Below are 10531 nucleotides of genomic sequence, written 5' to 3' on the forward strand. Positions count from 1 at the left end.
GGAAGAATTGACATTTCCTTTCATTCCCTCATTTGAGACATCATCCTCTGAAATGTGTAACAGTAATTAGTTTTCTATTCTATACATGTATGGTGGAAACTCTGTAAGGCAAATTCATAGTGTAAATAGGGTTTAAAGCAAATATGTAACACCTAATAATAGTAATACACACATAGAAATTAGGGATCCTAATATTAGTTACAGGCTGGCTAAAATCTTATTCTTGCCCCTCCAAACATTATTATTATTAGCTGATCTTCTAGCAAATGTTTGTCTCAGATTTCTTACTTCCCCCTCATTCTAAAGCTCTCTGCTCTTTCAATTTATATTTGTTGCTATCTAGTAACCTGACATCTACTTTCTTTTTATCTCTGCAATATATACATGCTCTATTTATGTTATGTCTACACCCCTCCCTTTCTTCTTATCTATTAGTATATACTTTTCAGCCAGATTTTTCTTCTCCAGTTCCTTATACTAACTTTAAAATTTTTTGGAAATGCAGAATGATGTGATGCCTCTGCATTTTCATACAGGATACACAGGGAAAAAAAATGAATTTGGCTACGAATTTGTACATTATTTTCATTCATTCATTCATTAATTCATTCATTCAATGAATACTTTTAAAGCATCCGCTCAAAAAATCTGCCTGTCTACCAGGCACTCTTGCAGGATCAATGCGCACAACAAATCCCAGCCCTCTGGTAATTTCATTTTTGTGAGTGAGACAGAATTTTTCTTCAAAGGCATCCACCTTTTGTAAATGTTAGTTTGTTCATTCTACTGCTGCCCAAATCAAGACTATAAACCAGGTAGCAGGAATGATGAATTGCCTCAATATCCTGAGGTCGCTACTTTTGCCCAGTTTGGTTCTGACCTCAATGGTGTACCTCACAATTCCTCAGTCTTAGTGTATGTCTGACTGAGTTCTTGAAACACGTACAGTGTACTCTCATGGCTGATGATGAACAAGTAGCTGTCATCTCTGCTGGTGTAAACAGGTACCTTGGTAAACTGGAATCTGGCAAAAGAACAATGTTTGAGAATGCTTTCTTAGCTCCTCTTGTCTGCCATCACCAAACCTGCTTGGGGAACCTCAACTGAAAGAAAGATCTCAAAACAGTCAGATGCAAAACTGAAAGACATTGTAACAATTTTTTTTTTTTTTTTTTTGCTGGTATTGAAGCTTATGCTTCTATAGATTCATATAAAATACCAGTTGTTTTTGTCATTGTTTCTTTTAGTCATCATTTCCATTTTTGCAAAATACATATATATTCTCATTTCCTAACCCAGAATAATTATGTTAGAAATAAAGGTTCCCTATTCCTTGGTGAAAAAAATACATAACTACATGCTACAATATCCTTTGAGGAAAACTGAAGGACAATGTAGCAGAAAAGATTGTGATAGTGGGGAAGAGAGCTCTTATTTTAGATTGGATAAGGCAGGAACAGCCTTCTGTAAAGGTGAAAATTTGAACAAATGGTTAGATGGAGTAAAGGACGTGAATCAAGAAATAATTCAGCAAATAATAACATAATAATAAGGAAAGAATATAGCACGATGATATGAGTATTATGCACATGGAGTCTAGCATATAATTTTGAAAAGCCTTGCTGTTTCATGATAAAAATGTTTCTATTTGGTTGGAGGTTGGAAGTAAAAGTTGTCCACAAACAGCAAGTGAGAGGAACGCAAACAAGTCAATTCAATGTGTCAGAGTCTATTATTTGAACATTTTAGTATGTCTATATTAAATTAAAAATGTATACAGTGACACAGGCCTACCCTCTACTCCCCAAATGTCTTTTGTAAGCCCACAACAAACATTTTAAGAACAATTAATAAGACAAGTGTTACAATTTGATAAAAATAAAAATTAAAATACCCTGTGCTAATGGGTAACTACATTTTAATCAATTTAGCAGTGACTTAAATCATATGAAAGAAATGTCTGTCATAGATGTCTTGTCCATGAAGAATATTGTAGAAAAATATATCATTAAGGCATGAAGATACTTCCTCCATAAATTTCCACAGTTGAGGAACAGAAACCATGATGTAGAAGAGTTAGCTTCACCATTCCCTCATTTAATTGTTTCATATATTTTTAGGATTCAAAAACTCACTGGAGGTTCCCTTTATGCCTAGGATGTGGAGTTCTTGAGAAAGTGTTGCCACTATACTGATAACAATGAGAAACAACTAGACAGATAAGCCACAAAATAACTCTTCCTTTGCACATCAGGGAGCTGAATTCCCAAATCAGACAAGAAACCTGAAATCCAAGGAGAGATGGGTGCCGCCATGAATAAAAAGGGGACTGGCTTATCACAGATTGGCAGAGTATGAGAACAGATAGTGCTACTACACAAGCAAGTAAGAATACATCAGCCATTTTTTTCATCAATTTATAAAGGCTGGGTAGAGGTTAAAATGACTCTGTAGAACCCCTGGAACTATCAAAACAAGGACATCTATACCCACAGATAGGCCGTTATCCTTCCATGGACTTCCACTGGGTGCTAAGAAAGACTGGGAACAGGTGGAGTTACAAGAAACGGTCTCCGTTTTCACTGGTAGTGATTCAGGAAGTCGTTTGCTCCCCCAGAAAAGTTACAAAGCCCCATCCTTTTCTCTCAAAAGTCTAGGTCTATTACTCCCAGACACTAGCAAAAGTCATTTACCCAAGGGAAAGGGAAACTAACAGCTCTGAGCACAGTATCTTACACCAGTACTAATGGAGAGGTCTTCTACATTCGGGGAATGGAAAAACAATGTTCTGCTGCATAAGACCTACCACAACACAACTCACAGTTCCCTTCTACCTTGGGAAGGAGGAGCAGGTACATTGAGAGAAACCTACCTCTGATGCCACACAGAGCTTACCTGACTTGAAGGTGAACTACACTACAGAAGAGCAAGCACCAAGTAGAAGCCGTAAGAGTCGAAACTTGGGGAGAAGCAAGAGCGGTTAAGAGAACACCATTGCAGCACAGGCTTACAGGATGGCAAAAATGGAGAGCAGAACACAAACTTTGAGGGAAATCCTCCACTAATCACAAACCCTCCAATCCCAAAATAATAGCATTGCCATGGGTATGTGCTTATCAAGGTCTTATGGCCCAAGCCATCTCAAAACCCAGTCTTCGCTTCCAAACTTTTGGTTAGTTTATTCTTTGCCCTAACTGTTATCGATTCCACAAGGCAACAACAACTAACATCGTTGCCTACAAAAATTTTTAAGAAATGTGTCCTGCATATCAGGCTCAATACTAGGGGAATTGTGAGTTAGGTGAGTTAAAGGCAATCCCTTTTTAATGGCCCCTCAGGAAACCACAAACAAATTAATGAAAGAAAGAAAGATAAAGGAAGGAAAAAAGGAAGGAAGGAAGGAAGGGAGGAAAAGAACACAGTGTAAAGTGGCAAATCAATCAACAGGAAAGGACCCAGAGATAAACAGATACTGGGATTATCAGGTAGAGAATTCAAAATAACTATGATTAATATATTATGGCTTATAATGGGAGAGGTGGATATCAAGATTGAACATACACAGGTTTTTATAAAGCATTAGAAACTAGAGAAAGGAACCAAGTGAAAATGATAGAAATATCAAAACCTGATGTGAAAGTACAATGGTATCTGCCTTCAGTTCCTCCATAGATCTGGAACTAAATAGGACACTGCTAAAAAAAACCCATGGATTGAAGTACAAGTCATAAGGAGAATTAGATAATATTTTAAATATTTTATTGGAAATGAAAATAATTTGGGGCAATTGGGTGGCACCATTGGTTAAGTATCTACTTCAGCTCAGGTCATGATACCAGGGTTCTGGGATGGAGCTCCATGTAGAGCTCCCTGCTGAGGGAGTCTGCATCTCCCTCTTCTTTTGCCCCTCTCTCTTGTTCATGCTCTCTCTCTCTCTCTTTCTTTCTCTCTCTCTCTCTCTTTCAAATAAATAAACCCTTAAAAATATACAAATAACATACCAAAATTTGTGTGATGTGGCTAATGAACAGGCAAGTAATACTGTTTTTTGTTTGTTTGTTTTAGGAAAGTAATACTGTTAAATGCTGATATTAAAATACATCTCAGGTGTGCCTGGGTGCCTCATTGGTTAAGCATCTGCCTACAGCTCAGATCATGATCCCAGGGTCCTGGGCTCAGGCTCCCTGCTTGGCAGGAAGCCTGCTTCTCCCTCTGCCCACTCCCCCTGTTTGTATTTCCTCTCACACTGTCTGTCTCTCTCTCAAGTAAATAAATAAAATCTTAAAAAACAAACAAACAAAAAACAAACCTTCTATTGGGGAGCATGGGTGATTCAGTGGGTTAAGCCTCTGCCTTTAGCTCAGGTCATGATCTCAGGGTCCTGGGATTAAGCACCACTCAGGCTCTTCGCTCAGTAGGGAACCTGCTACCCCCACCCCGCCTGCCTCTCTGCCAACTTGTGATCTCCGTCAAATAAATAAATAAAATCTTTAAATAATATATGTTTGAAGTGATATTAATTTTCATCTTAAGAAACTAGAAAGAGAAGAGCAAATGAAACTCAAGTCAACCAAAAGGAAGATATAATAAAACAAAATTAGAAGCAATAATCTTGAAAAGAGAAAGACAAACAATAAAACGAATGAAACACAATGCTAATTACTAAGAAGGATCAATATAATCACTAAGCTCTAATGATATGTCTTAAGAAAAAAAGAATGTAAAAATAAATTATATTAGCAAGAAAGAAGGGGACATCCAGAAGATCATCCTAATATTAATAGGTTAATGAGGGAATATTACTAACAACTTGGTGTTCATCAATTCAGAAATCTGGATGAAATGGACAAATTTCTTGAATGGCACAAGGTACCAAAGATTGCTCAAGAAGACATATATTACTAGAATCACATGTTTCTATATATAGAATATAATTCTATATTTATTGAGCTCATTAAAATGTGATACTATATTTATTAAGGAAATTGAATTTTAAGTCAATAGCTTTCTACCACCAACAACCAAAAACCAAAAACATGCAACAAAAACAATTTTAAGCCCAGATACCTCACTAGTGAATTTTACTGAAGAAAACATTAACAGTATAGAAGCCTCCAGAAAGTAGAGGGTAAAGAACACATCCTTCATGAATAGAGACATAAAAATACTCAAAAATACTACAGATAGAATCCAGAAATGTATAACACATCAGGGCATTATCTCGGGCATGCAGGAATGCATTTTCACATATGAAAACAAATCAGTTTACTTTGCCATTTAATAAGCTAAAGAAAAAAAAATACAGCCACCTCAATAGAAACAGACAATACCTCTGATATAATTCAATAATTCCTTTATGATAAAAATACCTTCACAAACTAATAATAAAAGGAAACTTTCTCAACCTGATGATGAACATCTGCAAAAGACAAAAAAAAGGAACAACAAAACTACAGCTAAATCTTGCTTCATGACAAATGAATAAATGCTTCCCTCTTATATCAGGATGAAAAGAAGTGTTCTGCTCTCACTGTTCCTAATGAAAATCACAATGGTGTTCCTAGCCAGTGCAATAGGGCAAAAAAGAAAGGAAGTGAAATAAAGAAAGAAGGTAGGAAGGAAAGAAGGAAGGATGGAAAGAGTGAAAGAGAGAGAGAAAAAGAAAGAAGAAAGGAGAAAGAACGAAAGAAAGAAAGAAAGAAAGAAAGAAAGAAAAAAGGAGAATTCAAAGTGACTTAACTCATTTACAACATGATGTTCTATATAGAAATAGCTTAAAAAGTCTACAAGAAAACCTGCTAGTGCCCGTAAATGAATTCTGATATAATGAGGTATAATAGAAGTATGGAAAAAATCTATCTTATTTCACATTTAAGTAATTGTAATTAGAAATTGAAATAGTCCCAAATACAATTGTAGCAAAAAATATTTAGAAGTATTATTCACACTTAAATACATTTGTACAATATACTTAAGATTTATATAATAAAACACTGAAAACATTGAAATCAAAGACATAAATAAGTGGAGAAATGTACTGTGCTCATAAATGAGTTAGAATGCTTAATATTTCAATTCTCCCCAGATTTATTTACACTTTCAATTCACCTCTAATTAAAAATCCAAGCAAGGTAAGTGAAAAAAGTCAAGCAGAGAAAGACAATTATCAGATGGTTTAACTCATATATGGAACATAAGGAATAGAATGGAGGACCACAGGGGAAGGGAGGGAAAACTAAGTGGGAAGAAATGAGAGAAGGAGACAAACCATGAGAGACTCTGGACTCTGGGAAACAGACTGAGGGTTACAGAAGTGGGGGAGGAGGAGGTAACCAGGTGATGGGTAGTAAGGAGGGCACATGTGGTGATGAGCACTGGGTGTTATAGGCAACTAATGAATCATTGAACACTACATCAAAAACTAATGATGTAAGATGTTGGACAATTGAACATAATAATAAAAAAAATTTAAGATTCCAAGCAAGTTATTTTGTTTATTTGCTTGTTTGCTTTGTAGAGATCAACAAGCTGGTATCAAAATGTATATGGAGGTGGCTCATTCCAGATGGTGCAGCTCAACCAGATGCCTGACAAAAACTCTTCAGCAAAAGCCCTTGACAGTTTAAAAGAAGGAAGCTTATCTAACACATGGAATGAAAAGTATAGCTCTTTACAAAACAAAAAACAAAAACCACCTGTTTAGAAAGCAGGCATATGGGCTCCGCTGTGGAGATGCCTTTCAGAAATTCAAAATGAAGTTAACTCTTTTCCAATGAAGATGACAGACAGATAAATAAAGGTCACCCAAAAGAAACAGGAAAGTTGCAATGGTCCCACCAAAATTTACAGCAACAAATGTCCACACCAGATAAGAAAGCCTCACAGAAGATTGGTTTCCAATGACATAACCAACTCAAGCTTCCCAAAGCACATAAATGGTGCATATGTGAATGGTTCTATTCAACTATAGATAAGCAACTGTTTGAAGGCGATGATGACTTCTGTGTCTTTCTGAAGGAATCCTTTCCTAATTTAAAAACAAGAAAGTTACAAGGGTAGAATGGGGAATAATCAGGTGACTTATGGGAAAACCACGGAGACTTTCTTGTGCATTTTTTGAGGAAGAGAGACCAGCGTTAAAACAGAAATGACAGAAAATACTACTCTTACAACAAAGGCAAGTTGCAGATGTTTCCCATTTTGAATATCTCCCAGATGAAATTCCTTTGCCCCTGTTTATTGGAGCCCAAATTATAGCTCGATTACGTGGTGTTCATGATGGTCTCTTCACTGGACAAATAGTTGCTGTGGATACTTTTAATCCTCCTTATAGAGTAACTTTTGATAGGGCAGGGCTTGGCACCCATACCATCCCTGACTATGAAGTTCTTAGTAATGAGCTGCATGAGACGATGCCAGTTGCTGCCTTTGACAAAAACAGGGGCCTTCTTGATTCTTTATGACTCCACCATGGTTACATTACACTCCTCCTCTCCAGTCACCAATTACGGATAATGATCCAGTACTAGCACAGTCACCGTGGAGAAGTAAGATTTCTGGCTCTGACACTGAAACGCTAGGTCGTTTTCCAGTACAATTCCTCATCCAAGTGAACACTTTGTCAAAAATTCTCACGATTAAAAAGGAACATATCAAAAACTTAAGAGCAATGCCCACAGAAGCAGAAAAATTGAAATCCTATTGCATGCCCATTGGCATTGAATTTCGGCGGAGTTATGCAACCATCATTCTGGAGCTTGAGCAACTCAACAAGGACCTCAACAAAGTTTTGCATGAAGTGCAGCACTGCTATGAGCCCGCTCCATCCAGACCAGGGCAGGCAGCCTGAGGACCAACCCACAGAGAGGAGACAGAGGTGTGAGGAGGAAGCCCAGGAGCTTGTTCAGCAGCCAGCTCCTCCACTAGATGGCTCTGTGTTGAGAATGAAATTCTGACAGATTTAATCTTCAGCTCACTCCTATTTTATTACAAATTAAGTGTCTGGCAGAAGGAGGAGAGTTGAATTCCTTTGAGTTCAAATCACTTACAGATTCATTAAATGATATCAAGAGTACAATAGACGCTTCTAGTATCAGTTGCTTTCCCAATAATGTAGAAATCCATGTTTCACACATTCAGAGTGGCCTGAACCAGATGGGAAGCCTGCAGGCCTTCTCTGCCAAGGACACCAAGAGAGACTGAGAAGCAGCCTTCCCTGTTCCAGCCACACAGGACACTAGCACCCCTTCACTTTGGTTTCCATCACCAAATGACCCACGTGCTGGAAAACAAGGGAACTGTACACCTCCAGTGAAGACATTGGAACAAACATACTGTCGTGCTTCTTGAACCACCACTGCTGACCAGCATTCTATTTATTTTTCATCCTATGATTCAGTTGCAGTAGCATCACTTATGTTACATGTTTATTGGCAAGTATTTTTCAGCCAAAAGAGTCTGAAACTAAGATGCTTTCATGGAAGAGTGTGCTGACCCCTTTATCAACATGCATGCATTCAGCCGACAGGCGCAGACAGCTGTTTCTGGGGTCTGCGAGCCCAGACACGAGACTCCTGTGGGGAGCTAGGTCCTGAGGGTTTTAGTGCCAGCAGGTCAGCTCCTCTCCGTGCAGGCCCTGGAAAAGAGCACCTTCCAGAGGCAGGAAGTTACTTGTGGAGGAATCAACCAGAACAGCCCAGGGAGATGCAGCCTTGACAAGTATGTGGGATGGATACCTGCTGGTGATGTTGCTCTAGAGATAATTTTATAATCATAAATATTTTAATTTATCATAATTTATAAAAGAAACCTTTGTTGTTTGTCTGTTGAAAGAAAAGAAAGGAGCAGGAGAAAAATTAATTACTTGCAAAGCACTGCATTTCAGCAAGTGGATTTAGCCTGAGTTTTCCCATCAATTCAGAGCAAAAGGTGCGATTGTTATGAGACTTATTTAAAAAGACTGGTAACACATTATTTTCACATCTTGTTTATTTGCACAACTTTTGAACCAGATGACTGGTTAAAATCCAAACGTGCACATTTTATAAGTCAAAAGATTTTATAGGGAAAACACATATAATAACCAGTGCTGTGAAATGCAGAAAACAAGGTTAATATTTGGTTGGGGGGATTTTTGTCGTTTTCTTGGTTTTTTAAAGAAAAAACCCTGCCTGAAATGTTAATCTTGTAAAAAGTATGTATTTGGGATTTTCTTTGTTTCGATATAGTATAATATGAAGTCAAAATACATTAAAATTGTTCTCATCAGGGAGCCTGCTTCCCCCCCCCCGCCTCTTTGCCTACTTGTGATCTCTGTATGTCAAAAAACAAACAAGTAAACAAACAAACAAAAAATGAAATGAGATTAATTTCCATTTGAAATATTTGTATAGTTTAAAAATGCTTTCATATTCTTTGTTGGTACTGTGTCTCTATAGAACTTTAGTGCAGAGTTTACACTTAGCTAAATTGTTATGTTAATTAAGAAATGCATAAATCCTTTATTCTTAATATGCGTAATTCTAAATAAATTGATCTTTGAAAAGTAAAAAAAAATGTATATAGAGAAGCAAAGGAACTAGAGTAGCCACTAGAAAAAGAAAAAGGAAAAAGAGAAGAAGGAGGAAAACAGTGTTAGAGGAGGAATCACACTACATAATTTTAAGACTAACTATATTTGAGTGAGTATAGTATTGGCAAAAGCGTAGACTCCTAGGTCAAGAGGATGAAAGAGTCCAAAAATGTGTACATATGTACATATACTCATGTATATGATCAGTTAAAGAAGCCAAGGTAGTCAAATAGAGAAAAGAAGGTATTTTCATCAAATAGTGCCGGAGCTATTGGACATCCATAATCAAAACATAAAACCAAACAAAAGAAAAACCTACCTCAACTCCTATCTTGTACCACATACAAAAATTAACATAAAGTACATAACAGACATAAAAGTAAATGCAAAAATCTAAGATTTTTTTGAGGAACATTTTAAGAAAGATTTTTGCACCCTTGAGTTAAGCGAGGATTTTCTGGATAGGACACCACAGGTATGAATCATAAAGGAAAACATGGTAAATTATTCTTCATCCAAGTGAACATTTCTTCCTTCAAGACGTTTTTGAAAATTAAAGGACAAACTATAAACTACTGGAAGAAAATGCAAACACACCTTTTTGCAAAGGAACAGTGCTCGAAATTCATAAAGTTTTATGGTTTTGTTTGTTTGTTTTTGAGAGAGAGAGAGAAAGAGAGAGAGAGGAGGAAACTGAGAGGTGCAGAGGAAAAGGGAGAGAGAATCCCAAGCAGGCTCCATGGCCAGCAGGCAGCCCAAAGCAGGGTTTGATCTCATGACCCTGAGATCAAGACCTAAGCCAAAATCAAGGGTCAGTTATTTAAAGGATTCAGCCACCCAGGTGACCTTTTGTTTGTCTTTTTCTTTCTTCTTTTCTTTTCTTTTTTTCCCTTGAGGAGGGAAGAAACTCATAACAATATGAAAATGAGGTCACAATTAAAAACAGGGTTTGGACAGCTG

The 10531-nt window shown here is 37.1% G+C and overlaps 1 pseudogene; it reads left to right on the forward strand.

Annotated features, from left to right (window-relative positions):
- Nucleotides 1–6559: 6559 nt before the first annotated feature.
- Nucleotides 6560–8202, forward strand: LOC125095463 (protein lin-9 homolog; annotated as a pseudogene).
- The last annotated feature ends 2329 nt before the right edge of the window (nucleotides 8203–10531 follow it).

Source organism: Lutra lutra, chromosome 3 (genome assembly GCF_902655055.1).
Source record: "Lutra lutra chromosome 3, mLutLut1.2, whole genome shotgun sequence".
NCBI classification, from domain to species: domain Eukaryota; kingdom Metazoa; phylum Chordata; class Mammalia; order Carnivora; family Mustelidae; genus Lutra; species Lutra lutra.